Source organism: Bos taurus, chromosome 28 (assembly GCF_002263795.3).
Source record: "Bos taurus isolate L1 Dominette 01449 registration number 42190680 breed Hereford chromosome 28, ARS-UCD2.0, whole genome shotgun sequence".
In the NCBI taxonomy this organism is placed as follows: Eukaryota; Metazoa; Chordata; class Mammalia; order Artiodactyla; family Bovidae; genus Bos; species Bos taurus.
This window is the reverse complement of record NC_037355.1, coordinates 28,071,335-28,083,635: the sequence shown is the minus strand read 5'-3', so window position 1 is coordinate 28,083,635 and position 12,301 is coordinate 28,071,335. Positions and strand designations below refer to the sequence as shown.

Genomic DNA, 12,301 nt, shown 5'->3' with positions numbered 1-12,301 from the left:
AGCTCTGTGGGGGAGGAAGGGGCAGGAGAGAGGGCAGCCCCGGGGTCTTAGCCCACACTGACTACTGCTATTGTCTGGGCTGCTCCATGGCTGCCAAGGAGCCCATCTGTATCCAGCCCCTCCTGGAAAGGAGAGGCGGAGGCTGAGGGTGGGGAGAGAGGTCCAGGCTATCGATAGCTAACTGCTCCGAGGACTAAACACAGGCCCCATACTTGCAATCAGTCTTGGCTTGAGTGCCAGCTCTCCCATTTGACGATGATTTAGTCGCTAAGTCATATCCAACTCTTGCGACCCCATGGACTGTAGCCCGCCAGGCTCCTCTGTCCATGGGATTCTCCAGGCAAGAATACTAGAGTGGGTTGCCATTTCCGTCTCCATTTATTTAAGCTCTCCCATTTATTCTCTAGTAATTTTAGGGAAGGTATTTAATCACTCTGAGCCTGGGTCATCCCCACAGGGTTGTCATGAACATCAGCTAAGCTGGTGTGAGGCTCTGAAAATAGAGAGGATGGCACACAGGCTGGTTGTTATTACAGGCTTGCACCAGTGTGCGCCTGAGCCTGTCTGTGCTGACTGCACCGCTGGTTCACCCTCTGCGTGTACATCTCCCCCACAGCTGGGCTGTAGGCTGCTGCAGGGGATGGACACTGGCTGATTCCCTTCGCCTTTCCCTACAGAACCAGCCCAGAAAACCTTGGCCTGCTCTAGCTTTGCGGCTGCTGTTACTACTGGCCAAGCCTCTCCTCTGTAGCATGATTTGGAGGGACGCTTACCTAATGCATCAGGCCCCAGGCCTAGACACACCTGGACAGGACGGTTGCCAGTTTCAGGCTTCTCAGCTGGGAGGGCAAGTCAGTTGCAGTTCCTGGGCCAAGTCGATCAGTTGGAAGTGACTGCCTGGAGCGCCGCGTTTGCAAAGGTCGATCTCTGCAGGAAGAGAGTACGGTGACTGCTTGGTGATATCTGCCATGTCTAGAGGGGTAGCGTGCTGCTACGCATTTGCTGACTCTGCCTGAGCACTGCATTTCGGCCCTGACAGCACGTGAGAGTTATCTGGAGTTTCAGAAATTACTGAGGCCGGGGTCCCACCTCTAGAGATTACAATTGAGTTGGTCTGGGTATGGCTTGGGCATCAGTTGTTTAAAGCTCCCTAGGTGATGGAAGATTGAGAGCCACACCTTAGAGCACCCAGCTTCCTCTTAGAGAGCACCATCTCAGGGCATCTCAGCGGAGCCACTGCCCGGCGTGCACACTAGCTCAGCTTCAAGGCCAGACTGGCAGGGGAGCTGCTGACCGGGGCTCGATACCGGGTGAACATGCCAGTATTCTTGTTTTACTCAGGATACAGTGCTTGGAAGCTTCTAGGTTAGTGTTTGAGTGTTCTGTTTAAAACCAGCCGCCCGATACCACGGCATACTGCTCAGCTGTAAAATGGCACAACTTAAATGAATTTGGGAGTATTGAGTGAACAAAGCCAGTTTTAAAAGGTGACATACTGCATGATTTCTTTTCTATAACATTCTTGAAATGACATTATAAGAGAGAAAAACAGATTGTTATTTTTAGGAGTTTAAGAAGGGGTGGGGGTGGAAAGGAAGTGGGCACAACTGTAATACAGCAGCATGAGGGGTCCTTGTGGTGACGGAAATGTTCTGAACTTTGGCTGTATCAGCATCAGTATCCTGGTTGTGATATTGCAGGAGTTTTTCACCATTGGGGGAAACCAGGTAAAGGGTTCAAGGGATCTCTGTATTATTTCTTAAAACTGCATGTGTGTCTGTAATTATCTTGAAACAAAAGTGCAATTAAATAGAAAAAAAGAAAACTAGGTTTTGAGGAGATCTTTGTAAAATGCAGCGAGAGGTGAGAGATAAGAATGAGCAGAAATGCATTTCCCGGGGCAGGAGCAGCATAGGAGTTGAGTCCAGTCGGGAACTCCAAGTTTGGCTTTTTGGAATAGCAGGAACTGGCTACTCTCCTGGGGTCTATTCATGTGCAGGGACAAGCTTGGGGGAGGAAGCCCATCCTCAAAATAGGGGAAAAAGAAAGAGGGGGACAGGTCTCTGGAGGGATGACAGGACATCTGAGCCCCCGTCAGCTGGAAGAGCTGGTGTGGATGAGGTGCTCAAACTGGGCTGCCGCATGGCTCAGGGGTCCCAGGGAGGCCTGAGTAGGAGGGTCAGGCATGGTCCTGAAGCGAGGAGGTCTGGGCAGCATGTGAACTGTGCAGCACTGTCCTCAAGGTTGGTGATACCTGGCGATCCTGGGTTATCTCTGAACTGCTCATGGGCCTACCACGGGGCAGAGCAAGCGTCAGGATGTTTTGTGCCAATTCTGTAGCTCGCAAGCAAGGAGGAGGAGGAGAAGGGTTTGAGTAACTAAGGTGGAGTGTTTGAAAAGTGAATACATTTGGGAAAGTCCCTAGGGAGCCTCTGGCTGATAAATGCTGATAGTCAACCAGTAAATTCATTTCCTGAGTTCTTCCTTTGGGCCAAGCAAGGGAAGAGGCACTGGGAATAGAGGGGAGGAAGACAGTCTCTGCCCTAGGGGAGCTGAATCATAACAGAAGTTAATACTTCTAATGAAGCAGCTACTGTTCCAAGCACTTCACACACATGTATAAATGGAGTCCTCAGAACCATCCTGTGAGGAAGGTGCCCCAGTGCCTTCACAGATAACAGTCACAGCTCTCCCCTCCCCCCCATCAAAGCACTCAGCTTGCACTCCGTTGTAAGGTAAAGCTGGGATTTGAACCCAGGAAGTCTGTCTCCGTAGTCCATGGACTCATCCACTGTCTTTAGCACTGAGTGGGCAGATTTGGCCAAAAGGCAGCAGCTGTGTGGCAGGGGGCAGATCAGAGTCCTGGCCAGGGACCGGTCTTCCAAGACCAATACCAACTTGTGCAACTCTGAACATCTCCGGGACCTCTTTATGTCTCACACGCCTTCTCTAAGACACGCATGGCCCTAAACACAAGGCTGCTGGAGGGCCCTTTGAGGAAATGTGCTTTGGAGGCACCAGGCCATTGCTGGCCTCCCATGAAATGGGAGCTTAGCGGCCACCCCAGACTGGCTGCAGGTGACAGTGAGTAGAATGCTGCTCCTGGTCCCGGCCCTGTAGTTCCGCACTGCAGCTGGGCTGCTACAGGAGGGCCGGATTCCAGAGACTGAGTGGGCTTGAAAGTCTGAGGCAGCATCATGAAATGCAGAAGGAAGAAGAGGATGGCACCTTGTGGGCACCATTCCTTCAGAATCAAGTTCAAGCTCTTCCACGTGGTGTTCCACCTGGAGATAACCTGGCCCACACTAGCTTTCCAGTTGGTCTCCACACCTACCTCGCTGCAGCCTCCACCCTGGCCAAATGTACCCACGACTAGCAAAGGACGCAAAGACAGAACATGGCAGAACTGAGATTTGAATCCATGTCTGGTTGGCTGCAAAGTAGGGGCTGTGTGGTGAGGTGGAGGGAGCATGGATTAAGGGGTCAGATGCACCTGAGTTCTTCCTATTCCAGCTCTGCCTTTGTGACCCCAAGTGAGTGCCTCACATTTCTGTGCCTTGTCTATAAAATACGGTTAGTAATATCCCTGTATTAACACCTTATCACAAACTTGGTAGCTTAAAAGCACATATTTATTATCTTGCAGTTCTGAATGTCAAGTCTAAGATCAGTTTCACTGGCGTAAAATCAACAGGCCTGTGCTTCTTCTGGAGTCTTGGGGAGACCTTCTTCCTTGCCTTTTCCCGCTCTCGTGGCTGCCTGTTTTCCATGGCTTGTGGGCCCCTTCATCTGCCTTCAAAGCCAGCAGTGACTGGTTGAGCTTTTCTTAATGCATTACTCAGGCCTCTTCTATAGTTAAATCTCCCTCTTATAAAGACCCTGCTGATTTTACTGGGCCCACTTGGATAATCCAGGATAATCTTCTTATCTCAAAATCCTTAATCACACTGTAAAGTTCCTTTTACTATGTGGAATAACATGTCCGCAGATGTGGGGATTCATACGTGGAGATCTTGGGTGGGAGGCACATTATTCAGCCTCCCACAGCAGGTGCTACATGAAACAGGTCGCATCAAGTTAAATTCTCAGCGTGGTGTTTAACCAGTAGAAGACTGGTGATGTTTAATGTCAGCTGGGCACGAGAAGCACTTAGCTTTTACAAAATAGTGCCGGGGTTCACTCCGAAAATTTGGGGTTGGGGAAAGTGTCTATGCATTGGAATTTTTATAAGCTCCCTAGTGACTCTGTTGGGCAGCCAGGGTAGGGCTGATTATAGTAAGCGCTGAATTCATGTCAGCAGTTATTCTTATTCCCACAGCTACTTAGCTCCGAGCCTCAGTGCCCAGGAGCTGTTCAATAGACGTTTGTTGAATTAGACTGAAGTGAATCACTCCTGGGGCCCCAAGCTATCCCTGGGATAGCATGGGAGGGGTGAGAGGGCTTCTCACTGCTGCATCACAGGGCCTGAAGAATGAGGTTCTGTGGGCAGACAGATGCCTCGGCCTCTGAATCAACCTCACACCCAGAAGTAGCTGCCTGGGGGGCTGGAGTCTCTCCTCCTCTCCGAAGTCCAGTCAAGGGGCCCAACCAGGCAGAATCCAGTCATCAACGGGCCATTGTTAATGGAACAGAGGGGGCTCTGTGCCCATTTAACACTTCTCTCCCTCACGAAGCTGCTCCCAGCTGAGGGCTGGCTTCTGGAGGACTGCGGAGCTGGGGAGGGGCCCCAAGGCTACGAAGGGAACGAGGGAGGATTCCGGGTGGGGGCTGAGCCCTCTGGTTGGAGGAGCAGAGGCAGCTTGGGACACAGGCCAGTCTCGTAAGTCAGCAGGGTGGAAAGTCTGGGCACTGAAGCGGCCACTCAGGCCAGGAAGAGTTTCCCATTAAAGCTGGGGATCCAGGGACAATGAAACCCACCAGACCCCAATGGGAGCCAGGGGACAGCTTTCTCTGTGGGGTGGTCACACTTGACCTACCTCCTTCCCTTTCCAAAAACAGAAAAGTGAAATCCACACGGTAAATGGTGCCTTTCATTGCCTATAGAACAGTGTTTTCAAAAGGGCTGGGAGGGTTTTATGTTCTGTGGGCTTGGGATTAATAGGCAGGCAATTCAACCAGGGCTGGGTATAAACGTCCTTTTGCTTAGCAGACCTTTTCTGTATTCAGGAGGGTGGATTTCAGGAGGATGGTGTTTAAGATCCCAAAGATAGTGCCTGATCAGTCTCCTCAAAAATGCCAGAGACCTACAGTTCTTGGGCTAAGGCACCAGCAATTCTCATCTGCTGAATACAGCAAATTCTCTGATCGTTTCTGCCAAGAGAGTACATTGCTTTAAAACATATTCTAGGAGGGTGGGATCTCAAAGATGGGGGCCTGGATCAGCAGCAGCACCTGGGAACTTGATAGAAATGCACATTCTTGCCGCGCCACCCCCCATTCCCAGCCCAAACCATCTCAGTCAGAATCTCTCGGGGGTGGGCAGAGGACTGTGTTTATCAAGCTCTGCAGGTGATGCTGATGCACGCTCAAATTTGAAAATCACAGTTACAGAGCCATACGAAACTTCAGGTTGTAGAGTCAGTTTGGTAGGTTGGACAAGCTTTTTTTTTTTTAAAGAACAGAACCATGAAGGCAGAAAATACCAGAGTGTATTACGGATCTCTAATAAGGATAAGCATGGGTCTCATAAGACTTTTGTTTCAGTGACGTGGATGTGTCTCTGTCTGAGGTTTTGGTCCCAAAAGATCGAAAGCTATTGTTCTAGAGCCAGAATGTACTACAGATAGTCCCGGACTTAAGACAGTTGACTTTTAAGATGGTGTGAAAGTGATACACATTTGGTAGAAACCATAATTGAATTGGGGCTAGGCTGTACAATCAGCTGGGGCTTCCAGTCAGCCACATGGTCAGGAGGGTAAACAACCGATACACTTAACAACCATTTACACCCACACAACCATTCTGTTTTAAACTTTCGGTAGAGCTCAATAAACTACAAGAGAGGTTCAACGCTTTCTTATAAAACAGGCTTTGTGCTAGATGACGCCGCCCAATTGTAGCATTCGAGCCACACTAATGTCAGGGTTCTGGACACGTTTAAGGCAGGCTAAGGTAAGCTATGATGTGTGGGAGATTAGGTGTATTAAATGCATTTTCAATTTATGATGGATTTATTGGGATGCAACCTCATCATAAATCAAGGAGGATCTGTAATTCAGCCAACTCATTTTTTTGTCTAATTTGTCTGAATTGGGAGGTTTTAAAGATTCCGGCATGAGAGTTCCCTTGCCCCGCACCAGACCCTCAAGTAGATTACTGAACAGATGAGGGGGCCTGCTTTGGGGGCAGACAGCCTCTTTACAACACCGGCCTAAAGCTGAGTTAAACTGTGTGTTTCCCCCATGTTTATAAAACCTTCTGTCCCTCCACTGCTCCCCTTTCTTTATATATATATATATATGCCTGAGACATATGTGGACCATAGGTAGTCAGTTACATCTGGGTAGTAGATTGAGGGGTGATTTGTTGCTTTCTTCTCAGTGTTTGTCCATTTTACTTGAATTCTGCATGCTGAACATCTTTCATTATTACAAAAATAAAACATATAAAGCCGAGGGTCCATCTCTGTGTGGAAATACAGAAAAGGAAAGCCACTGCCCAAGGCAGAGATAGTGCTGCCCGAAGGGCCACCCCTCCCCCATGCATGCTCTAGGGCTTAGCCCAGACCTCACAGGTGCTCAGAGCCCATTCCCTTAGAAGAAGAGCACTGCCCCCTCCCACGCTTCAAACTTGTCACCCTCTTAGAAAGCCCTTTGGCAGCTCCAGGTTCTCCAGGCAGCCCTTTGGACCCTGGTTGCCGCCCTTTCTTTCCTTAGCAGCTGAGAAAGGGAGGTTCCAAGAAGCTAAGTGGTCACCCACTTAGCTAAGCCCAAGGTCACCCAGCAGGAGGTACAAGGCTGTGAAGGGATGTGAAGGGCAGGTCTGCTGAAGGCCATTCTCAGGGACTGGGCTCTCCTAGCGGCACTCATCTCTGCCTTGTGCCATTCTTGGCACTTTCAGATTCATTTTACTGTTTGCTGAACAGCACGGACTGAAGAAGAAAGGAGGGGAGGAGCAGGGAGGAAGGGAAGGGAGTAGAGGCGGGGAGAGGAAAGCGGGTGGGGAGAGGAGCACGCAGGTCTCTGGTTATACTCAGAATAGGAGTGAAGGATGCGCCCTATCTGTGTGCCCCTAGCGGACTCGGAACACTCAGTCTGGCCAAGAGGCGGCATGGTCTGGTCAGATCCCCATCGCCAGGCCCTGACCCCACAGGCCCCAGCTGCGGGCCCCCGCCCAGCCAGACCAGAGGGGAGAATGGACAAGGGGCAGCCTGGAGCCTGGAGGAGCCACTCGCTGTAGATGGGGACAACCTCGGGCTGGCTCCCTGGGGCTGCCGGGATGAGGGATGTGAGGGCCTCCGGCTATGCTGCGTGGGTGAATCCCAGGTGACCACTGAGGAGTGGGGGCTAGGACGTGGGCAGCCAGCGCAGCTCGTAAGGGACAGCTTATTTTACATTGGTGTGTAGCTGATTAAGTGTTGTGATAGTTTAAGGTGGACAGCAAAGGGACTCAGCCATACATATACACACATGTATCCACTCTCTCCCAAACTCCTCTCCCATCCGGGCGGCCACATAACACTGAGCAGAGATCCCTGTGCTATATGGTAGCTCCTTGCTGGTTAGCCATCTTATTTGCTTTACAGTGTTGTGTTGGTTTCTGCCATACAATGACATGAATCAGCCATAAATATACGTATATCCCCTCCCGCCCTGCCACCCCTATAGGTCATCGCAGAGCACCAGGCTGAGCTCCCTGTGGGTTGCCATTTTAAATATAGCAGTGTGTACATGTCGATCCCAAACTCCCTAACTATCTCTTCCCCCCAAGGCAAACCATAAGTTCTAAAACTGGACAATTTAAAAGCAGCTTATACACAAGAAACTGATAATGCTGGTTGCTTTCGAGGAAAGACCTGGGTGTCTGAGTCAGTCCTGGGAAAGAGGTTTCACCACCATGCATCCTTTTGTACCTTTCCAATTTTATACCGTGGGCCTAGATTAGTTACTTTGATAAAATTAATAAAACTAAAAATAAAATAAAAGCAGGTGCCAGTTTACTACCTGTAGAAGGAAAGGCAAAGTTCCTTGGAGGTGAGACTCTCATTTTGGAAGAGTCATCTGAACAGGCTTTTGAATTTAAGCAGAGGCAAAGCCAGAATCCCATCCCAGAAGGAAAACTTGGGGGCGGTGAGAAGCAAAACTACCCCTACAGCCGAACTTAACAGTCTGCTTTCTCTGTGAGAAAAGTGACAGCTCTCCAGAAATTATTTCTTTAGTGGCTGGGCCTGAGACTGACAAGATGGGAGGAGCTGGCTTGGGTCCCCTCCCTCCTGTGCGGAGAGGAAGTGCCAGGAGGAGCCGCCCTGCAGACAGTGGAGTCCTGGGGGATTCCCAGACATGCCTGGGGGAGGGGGGACAAGTGGACTTGTGCTCACCACGTGGGCCTCGGGCATTAAAGGGGACAAGGGACCCCTCAAGGCTGCAGACCCCATAGACCTCTGGGAATGTGGCACCTGTCTGCTGAGAGTAAGGCGGGGGTAACATGATGGGTAATCACTGAGGCAGGGCCTCTGGTGGAGGCCTCTTGTTTCCTGGCCCTTCCCCAAGCAGGCAGTGTCAGGGCCAGGGTGGGGCTGGCACTCAAGCAGAGAAGGAACCTGCTCCCCTCCAAAGCCTGGGGAGAAGCTCTATGGCTTCAAAAGTGCTCCCAGAGAAATAGTGACTCATGGCCCAAGGGAATCAAAGCTTTTCTCACCCCAGAGGTTATTCATCCTGCAACACAGGGATCTGGTGATGACAGATGAATCAGAAATACTAGTCTGAGAGCAGCCAGCCTGTGTGGCTCAGTGTCAGAGGGCAGGCTAACCCCTCCCTCTTCCCGTTGGTCTCTTAGCAAAAGGGAGACTTAGGAGTCTCAGTTCCTCCGTTTTCCTGCCAAAGGAGTTCCAGTGCACCAGAAAACTTCTCTAAGCTTCAGCGTCCTAACCTGTGAATTGGGAAGAACTGTGCCCCTCTAGCTAGGTTGTGGTGTGGGTGAGAGGGTGCCACTCAGCACAGGGCTGGCCACCAGCCCCTCCTGCTGGCTGGGAGGGCGTGGGGAGTGGTAGCAGCAGCTGCGGCAGCCTGGCATCCTGTGCCGTGGACTGGGTTGAGGAAGCTGGCACTCGCCCCTCGCTTGACTCATACTCCTTTTCCAGGTCAGGCCCACCAAAACCAGGACAGACACACCGCCCACCCCACCCCCCACCCCGCTCCGAGCCCCGGTGCTCCTTCCAGTGGGAAGAGTCTCACCCCAAATGGCCACGTCAGCAGGGTTTGCTCAGCCAAGGAACCTGGGAGCTCTCTGTTACCTCTTATATATATTCACAACCTCCAACAAGCTCTGGGGAGTGACCCACACTCTTGAGATGAAAATTCTCCTGGAATTTCCTGTCTGCACTGCATCATTCGGCAGACATAGGTTCGGTACACCCCACCTTCTATGATTGTCCAGTGGCTTTACTTGAGCCTGGAGTGGCTAAGTACACCTGGAATAGGAGAGCCAAGGGTTTGAATTGTGGCTGTGTGACCTTGGACAAGTCACCTAGCCTTCTGGGCCTCAGGGATGGCATCTATAAAATGGGGCTACTTCATGCAATCAGATTGACGCAAATAAATCACTTAACCTGAGGACGCCTAGTACATAAAGAGCTCGCAGATTCTCAGCTGTACCTTCCAAGAAGGCGGAGGCTGCTGGCACCTGGCATAGTGCTGGGCACACTTTTACTTTTAAGAAGTGATTCCAGTGGAATAGCAGCACCATTCTTAAGGGAAAAGCAGCTCTAAAACTTCAACCCAGCAGTCTCTTCTCACCCAAGATTCCAGTCGCAGGCTTGGCATGGAGGTCCTTTTGGAAGCTCTTCATGCCCATCATCACTTCCAGAAGCTCCTGCCGCATCCAGGTGGGGCTGGAGTGGGAGGGGGGCAGTGGGAAGATGGGAGACAGAGGTTGGGGAGAGCTCAGGGCAGGAAGCCGGGGAGCTGACCTGGTCCTGCTACCTGGGTGTGCAGGTGCCCTTGCAAGGCTCTGGGCACGAGAACTGGCAGGTGGGCAGCACACAGCGAAACTCAGTGATGCAATGTTTTCCCAGAGTGACTCAACAGCTTGTCCCTGGGCTCTGAACAGTGAGCGGTGTGCTGTGGCCCCGGGGCATCCTCATCTCCTTGCCTGAACCTTTCCTTCCCTGTTACCACCCTCTCCAGCCTAGGGACCCATGGCTCTTCCACCCATGCTCTGCTTCTGGCCGTGAGCCCCGGCCCAGGGGAGGTCCCCAGGCTGCCTCCGTCATGTCTCTCTAATCTCCGTGTTGAAGAAAGACCTAAGCGCCAGACAGACCTGCGTTTCACTACTGCCTCTGCTTCTACCTGGCCGAGTGACCTTGGGCAGGCTACCCTACCTCTCTGAGCCTCAGGTGCCTCATCTATAAAATGGAGGCAGTGCTAATAATTTTGTTTTATTAGTTGTAGGTTGCTTAGTGAGAAGGTTTGTAAAATGATTGGCATACAGCGGGTGTTTAGCAAACAGAAAGCTTGACCTCCAAAGGCCTCTATGATCTGACCTCAATTTACTTTGCTAGTTGCCTTAAAAAAAAAAAGGATGATAGGTCACTCTTCATTTTATTCTCCTATCACCGCCATGTTCAGTTCAGTTCAGTTGCTCCGTCGTGTCCGACTCTTTGTGACCCCATGAATCGCAGCACGCCAGGCCTCCCTGTCCATCACCAACTCCTGGAGCTCACCGCCATGTAGTGGATACTATTAGTATCTCCATTTTACAGGTGATAAAAGTGAGGCATAGAGAGGCTAAGCAGCTTGGCCATGGTCACACAGCAGTGACTGCGGACGGAGGCTCCTCATGCAGACAGCCTGGCTCCAGAGCTTGCACGTGTAACCACCTCCTCCCTGTCTCTTCTCTCTCTCTCTCTTCTTCGTCCATCCCACACACTGCAGTTCAGTGCAGCTAGACTCCTCACCCACCTCTGCACTCGATCTGAACCTGCCCATACCTGTGCTTGCTGCCCGGGCTCGCCTCTTTGCGCTGGAAGCCCACCTGCTCCGTGAAACCATCCCCAGATCCTCCCTCATGTGCACCTGTGTGGGCTCATTACCGTTGGACTCCAAGGTGGTTATTCGTGCCCAGGTGTCCTGCCCTCTTCTAGCCTGGAGGCACCTTCTGCCCGGCGTGGTGTCAGGCATGAGCAGGCACCCAAGGCCAGAGCACCCTGGTCAGAGCATCACACGTGTGCTCCCTGGGTGGCGTGGAGGGGAGCCCAGCACTAAGGGCCCTCCTACTTCTGCGAGGACAGCTCAGAGGCTGCAGCTGGAACCACTCCCAGGAGGCATCTTGCCAGCTGGGCTTCTGTGACTCTGCTCGGGGAAAAGGGCTCACTCATGGGGGCTTCTGCAGCCGAGAGGGTTGGGTTTGAGACCCAGAAGAAGATGAATGGACGTCTGTCCAGTGAGGGGAAAGGACTGAGAACTGCGTGCTGTTAGGGCCCATACTGCACAGTCTGCTTAACTCCAAAGGGTCTCTTGGAGGGTTTCAGGCCCATCCTCGGGATCCCAGCCCAGAGCCCACAGGGTAGTGACCACAAGAGGCCATCCACCCAGGGTCCCACTCTCCCATTCCTTCCTGGTCCCATACAGGGCCTCTGGTCCACATCAGCTGCCCTCTCCCACTCACTATGACTCCACCACCTCTGCCTAGACTCAGATCCCTCCCTAACAGCAGCATCCTCTCCTGGGAGACTGGGCACTGTCCCATGCCTCCTTCCTCCTGGGGCCCAGTGTCACACCCATCATTTGTGCTCCCCAGTCAGGCATGGGTGCTCAGTGCTTGCCGGGGGCTGCACGGGACACTGGAGACACGTGAGAACAAGGCAGACTCTGTCCTGCTCACAGAGCTCACTGCCCGGTGGAGACCACAGAGCACGAAAGCAGCTGGCGCAACAGAGCAAGGCAGAGTGTGAGGATGGGGACGTGCAGGCAGCCACAGAGAGGGCCACTGACGGAGGCTTCTAGAAGGAGACATCTAAGCTGAGGCCTGAGGGTGAAGGCAGCTGGCCATGAGAAAAGAAGGAAGGAGAGAGTGTTGTGAGTAGGGTGTACCCTGGTCACAGTAACGAGAGGACTGTCCTGCTGAGCCGTTCCGCCCCTCCAGT

At 52.0% G+C, this 12,301-nt stretch overlaps 1 protein-coding gene and 1 long non-coding RNA gene across 18 annotated transcripts in view; one reads left to right on the top strand and one right to left on the bottom strand.

Annotated features, from left to right (window-relative positions):
- LOC132344156 (uncharacterized) overlaps positions 1-12,301 on the top strand; it is a 40,543-nt gene that overhangs the window by 12,522 nt on the left and 15,720 nt on the right. The window lies entirely within an intron of this gene.
- CHST3 (carbohydrate sulfotransferase 3) overlaps positions 1-12,301 on the bottom strand; it is a 37,952-nt gene that overhangs the window by 18,696 nt on the left and 6,955 nt on the right. For 13 of the 17 annotated variants that reach the window (XM_059882457.1, XM_059882461.1, XM_059882460.1 and 10 more), the window contains exon 2: positions 774-927. The gene's annotated coding sequence lies outside the window, so the exon portion shown is untranslated. Of the gene's footprint in view, positions 1-773; positions 928-9,953; positions 10,049-12,301 lie in introns of all 17 variants that reach the window. The other 4 variants (XM_059882463.1, XM_010820558.4, XM_059882459.1 and 1 more) reach the window with 3 other exon arrangements.